This window comes from Castanea sativa, chromosome 11 (genome assembly GCF_040712315.1).
Source record: "Castanea sativa cultivar Marrone di Chiusa Pesio chromosome 11, ASM4071231v1".
Lineage (NCBI taxonomy): Eukaryota > Viridiplantae > Streptophyta > Magnoliopsida > Fagales > Fagaceae > Castanea > Castanea sativa.
The window spans coordinates 45,652,304-45,667,914 of NC_134023.1; positions in this window are offsets into that span (position 1 = coordinate 45,652,304).

A 15,611-nucleotide genomic window follows, 5' to 3' on the forward strand; every position below is an offset into this window, starting at 1 on the left:
TTTACACTCCAAAAGAAGTGCATACACTTCAGAGAGAGAGATAAAGAAATAATTGGTTTGAGAGTTGACACTTTGAGTTTGAGAATTAGGCGTGAGAAGAGTAGTACGGCTAGAAACTGAAAACATATTTAAAGTGTTTTCAATTTCCAATGGCATTTTGGTAATTAAACCTAAGTTTCAACCGCAACGTTTGACTTTGGGGTTTTTTTTTTTTAAACAAAGTAATGACAGAACTGAGTGATGAGTGCCAAAAAGATAGGGTTTGGGAAATTTAGGTATTTTAAGTGATGAGTGATGAAAATTGAGTGATGACAAATTACAAACCAAACGGGCCCTTAGGGTTTGTAAGAATTAGAGATCTAGAGTTTGTAAAGTTTCAATTTCCAATATATCCCTTATAAATTTTTGTAATTACTCATTTTTCTTTTTTAAATTTAAAAATATGTTGGATATAAAAGTTATTTGACAAATCTAAAATAAAATAAATATTTATTTGTTATACGAGTTAAATAAGTTTTGTTAAGTGGTTTATTTCGGGTTGACACAAATAAATTAGCGTGTCAAATGTGTCTATTGTAAGTTACACGGATTGACCTGTTTATGACACATTTTTTATCGTGTCATTTTTGGGTCAACCCGTTTATGAACCAAACCCATTAAATCCTAACCCTTACCTTAAAAAACCCGTATCGGACTTGTATTGTGTTTACATGTTGAGTCAAACATTGGCAACCTCTCGGCTGCGGACGATTGAGATGCTATCTTTATTGTTAGTGCGGCTTAATGGATTACATTCCCATAGAGTGACGTAATAGGAGATTTTTCTTTTTCTTTTCTTTTTTGTGTGTGTGTGTGTGTGGAAAAGCACGTCATAGGAGAGTTAGGATTAAATTTTCTTACAGTGACATCATAGGAGGATCATGTTTAAGGGATTACATTTCCTTAATGGATTTGATGACTTTATAAAGGAGGGTAGAAGTTTAATAGATTCCATTTCCATAATAGTGACACTATTTTCGTAAAGTGAGACCATACTTTACGAAAATAGTATTTGGAAATAAATTCTATAACGATTTTTATTTTTTATTTATGAGATTTTTATCACGTTTTTGGAAATGAATTCAATTTACCTTGTCCTAGGCACCTTACTACATAGATTTTTTTTTTTTTTTAATCTTAACTTTTCAGTTTACAATGAATGGTTCAGATTAGATCATGTCATCAATCCACTTAAAAGTTAAAAACCCTTAGTAAAACTATTCTACGTCAGCTTTTCAATCTTGTTTCTCTCTCGCTAGTCACACTTTACAAAAACAGTGTCACTTGTTTCTCTCTCACTAGTCGCTACTATATATGTGTATATATATATATAGGTAGAATCTCTTGGTATATAAGTAGTTTTATAGGAGTGAGGCATGGAAAGAAGAGTGGTAGCAGCTTCACAAGGCAGAGATTATGGAAGGTGAAAGCTCGGATTTGTGTTGAAGACACAAGAGCTGTTTAGACATCAAATTAAAAAATTACGGCTCGGTTGATTTTACTCTAACTTAAACTAAGAGCAGAATAGAGTAAATGTGAGCGAACAAACAAAACCGCTACTCTAAGCCATAATCAACAATACACAGTAGTAAAATGAAAGCTAAAAGAGTAGGGAAGAGAGATGCAAACACAACATAACACGCCGGTGTGTTATCGAAGAAGAAACTGAAGAACTCGGCAAAAAACCTCTCCGCCACCCTCTAAGTAGTAAATCGATTCACTAGACAATAAGTTGGGATACACGAATAGCAAAAGACCATCCAAGCCTAGTCTACTCAATGCACCTAAGCCCTCCAAGCTCCTACTCCAACAAGGCTTCTCGGATCCTGCAATGTGCCCGATTGCATCCGCCAAAGCTTGGATTCTTTCAATACTTCCCAGCAGCACCAAAATACACTGGACACTCAGTATGGGTGTGGTAAGTGTTTGAGCTATCAACCTCTCAAGGATATATAAATGAAGAGGAAAGAGAAGAGGAAAACCACAATGGATTGTGTGTAGAATTATGGGTATGACAATTTCACACTCTCAAGGGTTGAGGCTAGGGTTTTTTCCTTCTGAAAAGCTCTCTACTCAATATGTGGGTAATGATGGTATATATAGTGTGATTGAGAATGTAGTAGAACAGATTGGACAAAATAGCAAAACAGACTGTTTCACGGGTATCTCGCAGGAAAGCCTTATTCGCGAGACACTTGCGAAAACCAGCTGTCACCATTTGTCATGACTCTTCGCATTCCAGTCATGTGCAGGGCACATGCATTACTTCGCGGGATGCTTAGTCGCAAGCTACCCGCGAGAAATTTTCTGCCTTCAAAAGCTTGAGTCTTCAAACTCACTCTCTCTATCACACAACCCTTACAAAAAAATCCCACATAAAGTATATGGTATAAAAGATTGAACAAAATTACATTTAATTTGACACGGAATTAACGCCAACACAAAACAGTTGTAAATCACAACTTTACAGAAGGTTTGTTAATATATATTGTGTTCATTTTCTTGTTCATAAGTTGTTAGAAGTTATAGAATGCATGCCATTGAGATTATCAAAAAAATAAATAAAAAAAGAGTACATGACATTGAGAAATTTCATTTTATAGTTTCATGAATTTTGCATTCGACAGTTAAAACAGTATGTTATTATTATTATTTTTTTGGGGAGGGGTGGGGGCACAACGTCAAATATAGTCAAATATTAAATAGTTCATGCTAACTAGGCCAGATTGCAGGTACTAGAAACTAGTCCACCTTCAGATCTGTAAAGGTCCTGTCGTGGAAGCTAGAGTGCTTCTCTTTTCCCTGCATCTGACTCAACGAACAAAACTGTTAACTTATTGGCAGCTTCAGCTTCCATGATGAGCTAAATCAAACATGTTTGGTCTCTCACTTATTCAAGAATTCATAAAAAAAACTGGACACACTTATTGTTTTTGTTATTACTATTATTTATTGAATTTCATCAATCTCACATGCTCATGCTTCCTTGTTGCAGCAAAAGGATAGTTGGCTTTCTATCCTCTTAAAGTTGGATATATTTAAGAGAAATGTTATGTCTACAACATTTTTACAATAAATTTTAAGTGACATGTTTATATTGGTTGTTATGGGTAGGCAAAAAAATAATTTAAGGTGTAGATTCAAATTAGAACCAACATGCAACAACTTACTACTATAATTTGTTGTGAAAATATTGTGGATATAACACTTCTCTTTATTTAATGTTTTTTTTTATGAGACCCTTTATTAAATGTTGATACAAAACAAATCTTTATGAGACTTTTTATTGATGATATAACTATTGATCTTTGATTTTCTAAAAAATTTGTAAGTATGGAGGATTTAGGATATTAAAAGAAGATGTTATCTAATTGTGAATTTGTCAAAATTCACCTCTAATAAAAAGATATTAAGTAAGATTGTAGTCTTAACTTTTTAAGTTACAACCAATTTTGTTGCTAAATTTTGTCCTATCTAATATTATGTCTTTTAAAATTTTAAATAAAATAAAATTATTTTTAGTAAACAATAAAGTGACATTTGATACGTCATAAGATTCTTAAAAAAAATCATAGTAAAATGATACAGTGAAATGGAAGTTCTATTCAAGTGCCACCTGTCTTAAGTTTTTTTCTAATTTAATCCTTATCTTCACTTTGCTCTTTTTTTTTTTTCAACTTTAATATAAAAGGTCAACCAAAGTGGGAATACAAATAAATAATTGACCCTTCTTATTTGCTTTGGACCAAGTCGTGTGCGTTCAGTTAACCCACTTCTATGTGACTTTCAATAAGCTTAACCAAAATTTGAAAAAGAAAAAAGAAAAAGAATAGTGTCTATTATACACTCTATTATCACAATGTATAAAATCACGATTTTAGTTCAAAAAGTTTTTGTGTGCAATAAGGTTTGTGAAAAAAAAAAAATATATATATATATATAGAGAGAGAGAGAGAGAGAGAACTTAGATAAAGTTCAATTAGAATTTGTAAATAGAATTTAATTTTGCGCAATGTGTCTAAATTTATGTGGAGACCACACTAAAATTATCCACTTAGGTTAATGAGCACTAGTGCAAAATACTAAGAATCTAATATTAATAAACTAAAAAAAAAACCAATCAAATATACTAAATAAAAATCACCACACAACAAAGATTACCACACGTTCTATCTTATTAAAAATTAGAAAAAGAAATAATCATAAGTAGTATTAAATTTAGGTAAGAATTTTAATATGTGACTAATTACATTTACTTTTTTTTAAAAAATAATTTGACTTATTACTTATATTTTTTATGATAAAAACTGTGTTTAATTTTAAATGTATTTATATGTATACATGTGTTACATGCTACTTTTCTAATAATTTGACTAATTATCTATATTTTTATAATAAAAATTGTGTTTAATTTTAAATGCATTCATGCATTTGCATAAGTTACATGCTAGTTTATATAATATCTAAAAACATAAGCGTAGTATATTTAATGTTATTACGCTCATATTGAGCCACATCAGTGTAACATTTTGGTCCATTTGGCCTATTTCGGACAACTTTGGTTCATTTGATTCATTTTAGTCCACTTCAGTCCATTTCAATCTACTTAGGTTCATTTTAGTCCATTTCGGTCCACTCAATCCATTTGGTCATTTGGTCCATTATGCTTTCTCTTTCTCTTGATTTTTTTAATTCTTTCTTGCAATTCAACTTTACATTAATGAAGTTTTATATTTTTTTAATATCTCTACTTTTGGTTGTTTTGGTGTTGTATTTTTTTGAGTTTACCATCACAAGTCCTCTATCTTCCTCTAATAGGGTTTGTTTGATTTTTGTTTGAGTTAATCCTTAGTTTGTAATTGAGAATTTGAGTTTATATCAAAACACAATTTACATGGCTATATATTTTGAATGTTTCTATCAATTACTTGAGTAATATATCAAATGTAATTATGTAATAAGTTTTTATTATCATAATAATCTTCTTAGGACATTGAGAAAATTGAAACTTAAAAATTTTAGTTGTACCAAAAAAAAGGAAATATAATGCATAATAATAGTTAGAATAATAGTTGTAAAACTCTACTTCTTCTTCTTCTTCTTTTTCACTCACTTATTTAAAGTACAAGTATACTTTGGTATGCTTTCAAAAAAAATTTCTTAACAAAAAGTTATGTACGTTGTTCCCAAACGGATACTTATCGTGCCTCCAAGTTTGTAAAAAAATAATTTTCTCTCAAAAACAAGTTTGTAGAAATAATAAGTGTAGGATCAAAAATCTTTAAAAAAAAAAAATTGTAACTATATTGATATGAATTGTTATAATTGATGTTATAATAAAAATGATGTTAGTGATGCATTCAAATAAAATTGACTGACGTTTCTCCAATCACAAAATAGATCTTAGCACTTTGTAAAAATTAATATGTCATATCCCAAGCTACTTTTTGTAGAAATTATCTGAATTCTAATTGACTTGTTGTATCTAATATATAGACGCCAAATGCACAGTAAGTGAGGTCCACGCTTGTAAATTTTCTCTATTCACATTCGTTGGCATGCTGTGTGCAGTAGATGACAATGGGTGGCCCACGATTTTATATTACTATTACGCTTTTTTTTTTTTTTTTTCGGTGAAATGGGTGGGCCAACTATGCTTTTTGATCCAATTGGCCATTCATGAATTAAATTAGGTTTCTTTTCGGTGGGAAGGAATTATATTAAAGCAAAACCCAAGTACAAACTGATCAGAATAAAAAATCAAGCCACTGTAAGGTTGGCAATCAAGGCATGACCACATGAGTGAGCACAAGCCACTGTAAGTTTTCAATAATACATTTCGAGTTTTCACATTTTTAAACTTTTTTTTTTTGGAAGAAATTCACATTTTTAACTTAAAAGTCTTTTTTTTTTAATTTTGAGAAACACATTAAGTCATGTTTTAAAAACACAATTTTTGGAGTTGTTTAGTAGTGTATTTTAAATAACAGTTTTAAGTATTTAAATAATATTATATGTATTTTCACACACATATTTTCAAAAAATAAAAATAAAATTACTAGAGCACATTACCAAATGTGCCCTTAATCTATGCAATTATGTGTGTGTAATAAAAAGTAGACAACTAAGTATTTAAATTTGTTCACTTGTTGGCACGTTATGCTAGGCATATTCATGATCATGTTTTCTAGATTAAGGACTCCCACCTCTGGCTATTAGGTATTTGAATTTGTTTTGTCAACTTAGAGTCCATTTGAATATAACTGAAAGCTAAAAATTAAAAATATTGTAGCAAAATAATTTTTAAATATATGAATAGTACTATAAAATTTATTTTTAATTTTTTTAAAAATAAAATGATAATAAATCCCATAAATAATACATAAACAGTATATAAATAGTACATAAATAGTAAAAAACTGACAAACATTCTATCACCTCTCAATAAAAATAAAAAAACTGAAAAAGCAGACGCCAAGACCAGCCGCTATTCAAACATTACCTTAGGGTTGGTGGGCGTCTCATCAAAAGAAAAGGTTGGTGGGCGCAGAAGTGCTGACGTGGCAGACAAGGGTGTGAAACTCAATGGCCTGGGATGGAAAGTTTAACGCGTTTTCACTTTTCCTAATTGCGCGTTTTCATCTGGGACCCACTATCAACTTCCTACTGTTACTTCATCTACTTTTGCAAGAATCAACAAAGCTCTGTAGTTGGTTCATAATCCTAGTTCTCAGTTACTTATAGACATAGTTCACTTTTAGGGTTTCTGAGTTATTAGTGATGCTTAGGGGGGCTTCAATCGACTAGCTCTGATATAGAAATGAGTTCTCAAAGAGGAGAGAATGAGATGAGAGATCACAAAAGGGTTGGTTACTATGTTGGGAGAGTCAAAACAGTGGCTTCGAAGTTGAAGAGAGAAAAAAGAAAGAGTAGTGCAAGGAAGCCGATTTGCCGGTGTCATCTTCATCCTAGCCATGAGAGGTTAGTCACTTAGTCTACGACTCTTTGGTAACCCTAATCTTGTCTTTCGATTTAAAGGGTCTATGTTTGAACGTCTACATGTTATGGAACAACATCTATATTATGCCACTGTTAATTCATCTTGTGCAGTATTGCACCAACTCCAACACCTTAACTATCTCCTATAGCTTTCATAACAGTCTCAAACACCATTTTCAGTGATATACATGAAGGAAAACGTAAAAGATATACCAGGCACGGATATTTTCAATCCACACATGCTTTGGTATAAATATGATATATTTTCTACTTAATTTTTTTTTTTTTTTTTTTTAAGTTCATTTTAAACATCATTGTATTTTTATTTGCTTTCAATAAATAAACAAGTTAAAGAGGATTTGATTTTAGGGCATAAGGTTAAAATGGGCACAAAGAAATCTTTAAAAGAAAGGAAAAAAATACAAGAGTCTTAAGCATTTTGAACAAGACTACTGATATTTGAAGTTAATGATATAGTATAAAAGTTTTTTGAATAAAACGATATAGTATAATTAGATAAGATCAAATGATACTTAAGAAGTTCTTTAAAATGTAGAAGCGATTTTTTCCCTTTCTAATGATATAATGAATCTCTTTATTGTTAGTTTTTTCTTTTTACATTTTTTTATTGTCGATATTTTATTTTTTATTATTTCTCCTCTAACTATTAAAATATGTGCCACTTTCTTGTTGGTATATATAAAAAAGTAAATTGAAGAGAGTCTGAGAAAAAGAAAATGAAAGAGAAATAAAATCTATGAATTAAACATACTTATTTTATTTTATTATATAAAAAACTTAAATAATTTACCGTTAGATAATAAAACTTTGTTCTATTATGTGGTGTCATTGGTTTCGACCAATTTTTTTTTTTTTTTGTTGCCAAACATGTGATATATGTTAGTTTAGCTATTAAACTATAATAAGTTTAATGACACAAATTTTTTATAATTGTTCATGTGACTTGTCACGATTAATATATAATTAAAATAGTGTCAATAATGAATCATGTTAAAATGAGGTTAGTTTGATCACAATTTATGACCCTAAAGAGTTGTGAAAAGAATTATTCAAGACATTACTCTAAGAAAAAATGTATGGATTATATAAATCTTGGTTTGAAAACATAGAATGAAGGCAATGTTTTCATCCGTTGGGTGAGAGGGCAGATTATAAATTACTTGGGAGACTATAAATCTTTAATTTGGTCCCCTCCACTCCTCATGAAAGTAAAATAATCTTTGAATCAACTCATTTCAAAGATCAACTAATCTCCTATTTATGAACTAGTTTTTTTTTAAATGTTTTTTAGCTTTTAATTAAGCACAACTTTGTAAAACTCTAATTCCTTTTTTTTTTTTTTTTCACTCACTTATTTAAAGTACAAGTATAGTTTAGTACGCTTTCAAAAAAATTTATCAACAAAGTGCTATATATGTTGTTCCAAAACAGATACTTAACGTACCTCCAAGCTTGTAAAAAATAATTTTCTCTAAAAAACAAGTTTGTAGAAATATTAAGTGTAGGAACAAAAATCTTTAAAAAAAATTGTAACTATATTGATATGAATTGTTATGATTGATGCTATAATAAAAGTGATGTTAGTGATGAATTCAAATAAAATTGATTGATGTTACTCCGATCACAAAATAGTCATCTTAGCACTTGTAAAAATTAATATGTTATATCCCAAGCTACTTTTTGTAGAAATTATCTGAATTCTAATTGACTTGTTGTATCTAATATATAGACGCAAAATGCACAGTAAGTGAGATCCACGCTTTTAAATTTTCTCTATTCACATCCGTTGGCATGCTGTATGCAGTAGATGACAATGACTTCCAAACCATAAGGTAAGACAAGATTACCTGTTAAATCCTCTGTTATTGGACCTAAGCCAAATATCTTAAAGTTGGGCTGAAGTCAGGGATGGAGCCAGGGTACAAACTTAAGGGGGCAAAGCTTAATGTAAAGCTCATAAAATTTCATCACATTCATTGGCATCATAATCTTATATTTGTAGATGCAATTTGAGATTTGCAGTAAACTTATACTAATTTTGGTGATTTTTCAAATTTTAATTTTAAGATTTTTATAAATTCAACATTAGAGGTTAGCAACAATAAATTATCAATATTAGCATATGAATACTGCTAGGGATACATCCAACTACACACTTGAATCCACAACATGCCTCACAAATAAACATATCTTACAAACCACAACAAACTTTTTTTTAGAAATAGTTTTCAACCTATGATGTTTAATAAATTTTACCAGCACACGAGCTACAAAAAAGTAAAATTAAAACAATATTAATATTAATTCATTGCACAACATGAAATCTACCATGTTTCTACTAAGTAGGACCGCTAAAGTCAAACAAAGTAAAGAACATCAATTTTAATTTTTCTCTTTTCCCATTAGGCCGCCTTCCCATTAAGTTCTCTAGCGATACCCACACATTTGATTTCTAGAACATTAAAACAAAAATTCAACTTTATTTTATATTTTTAATCTTTCTTGTTTCACCTGTTCCATTTTTCTCATTGTACCCATGAGTCTATGACCAACATATTATTTAAATTTTTTATTATAACATAATCTTCTCTCTCTCTCTCTCTCTCTTGAAATCTCGGTGAATCTTATCTCTATCCTTTGCTGACATTTTCTACTGACACTTATCTCTTCTCTATAAAAATCAGAGTTATTCTCCCTCTCCCTAACTCTCTATTCTTGCTAATGTTACGGCTTGAACTATGAAGTAGAAGATGAAGACATACTTAAACCCAGCATTAGCAGTAGTATCAACGACAAGGTCTGTTCAAATCCACCATTGATTCTTGTTTCTATATATATATGAAAGTGCAATTTTTAAAAAAGTTGGGGGTGGGGGGGCATTGCCCCCCAAGTCTGAACCTAGCTCCGTCCTGGGCTGAAGGTATCAACTCAATGGCTGGAGTTGCTAATTTTTTAGGCTTACTAAAGTATTGAACTGTTCTTATTGACTTAAGTTTTCAAGAACTCACCCTATTTAGAATTTTTTTTTATTTAAAAAAAAAAAAAAAAAAAAAAAAAAAAAAAACCCTAAAACATGGCTTCTTAAGCAGAACTGCGCAACCCAAAAGTTAAAATTTTTGGGTTCTTTTTTCTTCCAATACTTACATGCAAATTTTTTTTTAATAAAAAAAATTCTATATAATATGTAAAAATCACATGGGGTAAACCTTTCCAAAAATTAGAAGCTTTGTTTTAAAAAGCCAAAGCAAATGGGTATCAATAGTGGAATGTCATAGTATTTGGAATTTTGGAGTTACAGTTACATGTGGGATCCTCCATGTAAATGGAGTAACATGCGTAATAGTAATTCAGCAAAAAAAAAAAAAAGACATGCGTAATAGTAATATAAAATCTTTTCCGGTGAAATGGATGGGCCAACTATGCTTTTTGATCCAATTGGCCATTCATGAATTAAATTAGGTTTCTTTTCGGTGGGAAGGAATTATATTAAAGCAAAACCCAAGTACAAACTGATCAGAATAAAAAATCAAGCCACTGTAAGGATGGCAATCAAGGCATGACCACATGAGTGAGCACAAGCCATAAGAATGTCTCCAACTAAAAAAAGAGTCTACTAGCAAGGATCGAGGGGCAAAAATTCAAATATCATCGCAAAAGATTATTGGCAAAGGCATATGGTTCTCGAAGGCCGTCGTATTTGCTCTTGTTGCTAAAAGAGATTTTGTGACCATACCATCGCAAATAAATAATTTACGAAGGCAATACACCGTCATTATTGAACAAATCCGCCCTCACAAATATATTTCCAAACGATGAGAAAAGTCAACGACTTATTTTTAGTGAGGGGAAGCAGTCGTCGTTAACAACTATTTATGAGGACCTTCATACCCTCGCAATTAATTATTTGCGAATTTCAAATTGATGACATACTTTTTAGAGACGAATAGTGTCATCATTAAAATTTATTTGTAAGAGCTTTTAAACCCTCACAATTAGTTAGAAATAATAATGACGATGTTAAGCTGTCACTTAAAACATTTTTGCAAAGGGTTAAGTTGCATTGCTATTCTATAAATTACGAGGGACTTTGTCGTCACTATGAAGTTATTTATGACCAAATTTTTATGTCAACAGTGATAATATTTTATATATTTTATTATTTATTTATTTTTAAGTTATTTTATATCATTTTTGTTTAATTATCCTGTTACAATAGTACAATGATTACTAAAAATTGATCCATCAAAACATAAAAATTCTTATAAATTCAAACTTTAAAATATAGAATATACAAAGAAATCCTAAAATTAAATCATGACATAAAAATATTGTTTTAAACTTAAACAACTAGAATTATGACAAAATCTATATTAGTTTTTCTCTAAGTCACCCTCCAAGTTGTTTTCGACCTCCATGTTATTGTTTGAATTGTCCTCTTCATCTCTGCTAGTCCTTAAAAAAAAAAATTAAACATGAGTTAAAATAATGGTTAGGAGCGGACGTCATATGTTGAAACTCTTTAAAAAAATTAAATATAAATTAAAATAATATAACAATTGTGAAAAATGTAAATCACAAATAATGGTTAGAGAGAGTGCAAGAGAGATAGAGAGAATTTATGACACGTATTTCATTTATACTCACCTCCCATTCTTCATCCATCCATTTATCCACCATCTTTTTCCAAAAGGGTGTAGGAATGAAGAAAGGACCATTCTTGTAATGATCTTCTTTCTTTGTGAACTTCTTAAAAATAGGATTTTTAATGTGAAATATCCAATCAGAATAATGGTGTTTCACATATTCCACAAATGCCTTCTTCACTTCCTTGTCTAGTTGCTTATGCTTAAAATGTTGAGATATATAGCAAGCATACAGAGTTTTAAGCTCAGATATTGGGTATTCAATAAAAGTCGTCCAAGCTCCATTCAAGTTTTGGTGAAAAAGATTAGTAATCTCTTGAGCAGCTTTTGGTGTGATGATTTTGGCTTTACTTTTACCTTCCCTTGCCATGTCTACCTTTTTTTTTTTTATATAAGCCTTGCCATGTCTACCTACTATTAGTTAGTATTAATATGATGAAAGTATAATATAAATATGTATATTTCCAATACAAATGTGTTATAGACATGATCCACTAATAAAAGATGACAGACCTCATCCCAAATCCAACAATACTTGTTGCTACAATCAACACACAAATAATTGGTTTTTATAGCTTTATTTATTGAATATTTAAATGCATACTCTTAATTCTCATAAAAAGAAAAGAAAATGCATACTCACGAAAATTTTTCAACCCCATTAATATACTCTGTGCACAATCTAGTAGAATAGTAGAATGATGCATCCAAAAAGAATTGATTTTATCTCCTTGATATTTTTACATAACTTTGACATCTGATGAGAAATGAAATGTTGAAAAGCAAAGTAAATCATAAACACTAGCAGAAACAGAGTGCATTAAATAGGCCAAGATTCCAAAACTCTTGTTTTCATATGTATTTATCTTCAAGCACATTGATTACCATACTACCATTAATATAATCCAAAGTCTAGCACGCATCGATCCCTATTTCAATTATCGAACCTAATTTAAATGATGATTTATGAAAAGTTTTCTTATATACTACATCTACAAACCATGCATTAATGCGTCCATAATCACCAACATGAATCAATGGAAACCATGGCTGACATATACTACATTTAAGCTTAGATTCAAACAATAATGAGAAATTCAAATTCATGTTAATTTGAATTTCTCATTAGAGATTCATTTCCATGATTTTTGCACTGGTGGAGAAGATATATCATGGGCCATAACTCATGAAGGTTGTTGGCAATAATGTGAGAAAGTTTCCAATCTGCCAGACTGTCAAAGATCAATCTCAGAATACTGGTTTATACATGTCATTACCGATTCCATAACCACCATGGGAAGATCTGTCTATGGATTTTATACTGGGTCTCCCTCGAACCTAGTGAGGTATGAATTCTATTTTTGTTATGGTTGACAAGTACTCAAATATGTCCCACTTCATATCATGCTGGAAGACCTAAGATGCCACTTGAGTGACCAATCTATTCTTTAAAGAAGTTGTGCATTTGCATGGAGTGCCAAAGTCCATCACCTTTGATCGAGATACTAAGTTCCTCAGTCACTTCTAAAGGACCTTGTGAAAGCGTTTCGACACTTCCTTCAACTACATCAACACTAGTCATCCTCAGACTGATAGCCAGACAAAAGTTATTAACGACACTTTGGGGAATCCGATCTGGTGTATTTCAGTGGAGTAGCCCAAGCAATGGGATCTTGCACTGTCCCAAGTAGAATTTGCCTACAACAACACAGTTAGCAGAAGCACTGGTAAATCTCTATTTGCCATTATCTACTGCCTGCCACCAAAACACGCTTTGGACTTGGTACCTTTACTTGAGTTCTAAGAGTGAGTCAAGTTGCAGAAAATATGGCTAATTGTATTCAAGCCATGCAAGAGGAGGTGACACAGAAACTTGAAATTTCAAATGCCAAGTACAAGTACGCTACTAATAAGAAGAGGCGTGACAAGATCTTCAATGTTGGGGATTTAGTATTGGTCTACCTTTGAAATGAGAGGTTTCCTATTAGTACCTACAAAAAAATTGAAGGATAAGAAGTATGGGCCATTTCAGATTACTAAGAGGATCAACAACAATACTGGTGTGGTTGCTCTTCCACCAGACATGAATATTTCTTTCACTTTCAATATTGCTTATTTGTATGAGTATCATCCTTCTAATGCACCAAATAGTGGCCATGGCCTTCCAAGTGGTGGTGGAGGGGGGAGGGGGATAAGGGACTGATGTAGAAAAGACTGCCGTGGCCTTCCTGGAACATCAAGGGCGTTTGAAATCGCACAAGGCAAAAATGCACTAGTAGAAATCATTTAGGCAACAGAGTCGAAATTGAATGAAATTTGCATGCTGAAGGGAAACGATCTTTTGATCAATAGTAGTCACGTTGCCATGATGTGCGCCCTAATTTTGGTAAATTCTTTCGTCTATGCCCTAAAAGTAACGATTTTGCTATGTTTAGTAATTTTTGTTTCCTTCAAAACTTTTTACTCAAAAGTCATAATAAGGTCCCGCTTATTTTGGGACAATCCTTAAGGTCGATAGTTTATGATTTTGCATTTAACTCAATCTTACAATTTTTGGTAAAATTCAGTTTTTTGTCACTTAATCTTGAGATTAGTGTGAATTAGGGTTTTAGACAGTTTCGTAATCGTCCTAAGGTTTTATTCTTCAGTATTTATATAATTTGTAGCCTCAAAAGGAAAAACAAATTATTAATAATAAAATTTTAGACTTTGTCTCAATCATTTTCTCTAATGGATTCCAGATTTATCTTTTTGTAGATTTAAGAAACCCCTCCTAGATTCGAGGTTTATAACAAGAAACTAACAATTTAATTTTTGTTACATCAAAGAGAATATCGTGTGCGTTTTCTTTAGGCTTCCACAACATTAGTAGATCCCAAGTTCCTAAGTGGTCCTCTAATAATTACCAATCATGCAAATGAGAGGCATAATAATATATGTGGTTTTTTTAGATGTAATAAAATGTGATTTAAACATTTCTATGATTGCACACATCCATTTTTCTTTTTGTATAAAAATAATGATTAGGTACGTAAGTCTTGTGTTGACTTTCTTCTTCGCTTACTTTTTTTAATTTTTTTGAATCAACTGGATTTAATCTCTTTATTTCAGCAAATGTGAAAGTAAGGTAGAGATCAATTCCTCCACTTCAAACCATGCCATCTTCATGTCTTTGAATCCACTGCTTCTTGCCCTTCTCCAAGTGGATTATCAAACTCACCCAACAAATGTATGGGGTTTCTTGGCTGGCACATGCTTGTACTTCATGGCCCTTGCGTTGAAGAGGAATATCGATACTCGTTGGGCAAGTTGCTCTCACATCCTTGGCCATGTACTTCTCATCTCGGGAGCCTTCTCTTCATTCTCACTAGTGTCAATCTTTCTCCGACGTTCACCTGGGTGGCTTCCTTTTATCATTTTGCCTTTTATGATAGCACATCCCTTACTTGTGCATGTTTACCATTGGCTTTTTCATGTAATTCTGAAGGTAACTCCTCAGATTGGTAACTTCTTTGGTAGACTCATGGGATCCATCACGGTTCAGCAGCAACAATTACCAAATTAATAAGAGAATCTGTATAAGCATATCTGCATATGATGTTCTATACAGAATAAACGTCATAACACATGTAGGAGTGACAATTATTGCAGTTATTACATTCTCTGTTTTACACTAAATATGTATGAGATGAGTCTCAACTATAATGTCCATATACTTTAATGGACATGCAATAGCTGAAACAGTCAAATAAATGCAGCTATCCAAACAATATCTGTCATGTTTATTATATTTTAATTCATGTCTGAAGCTAGATTGCTGAAATTTAGTACTTCTTGTCAAGGATTGGAAAAATTCTTAATCGCGCAAATCTTACACCTATCTGTCCTTTTTCCTTAGTACTATGTCAT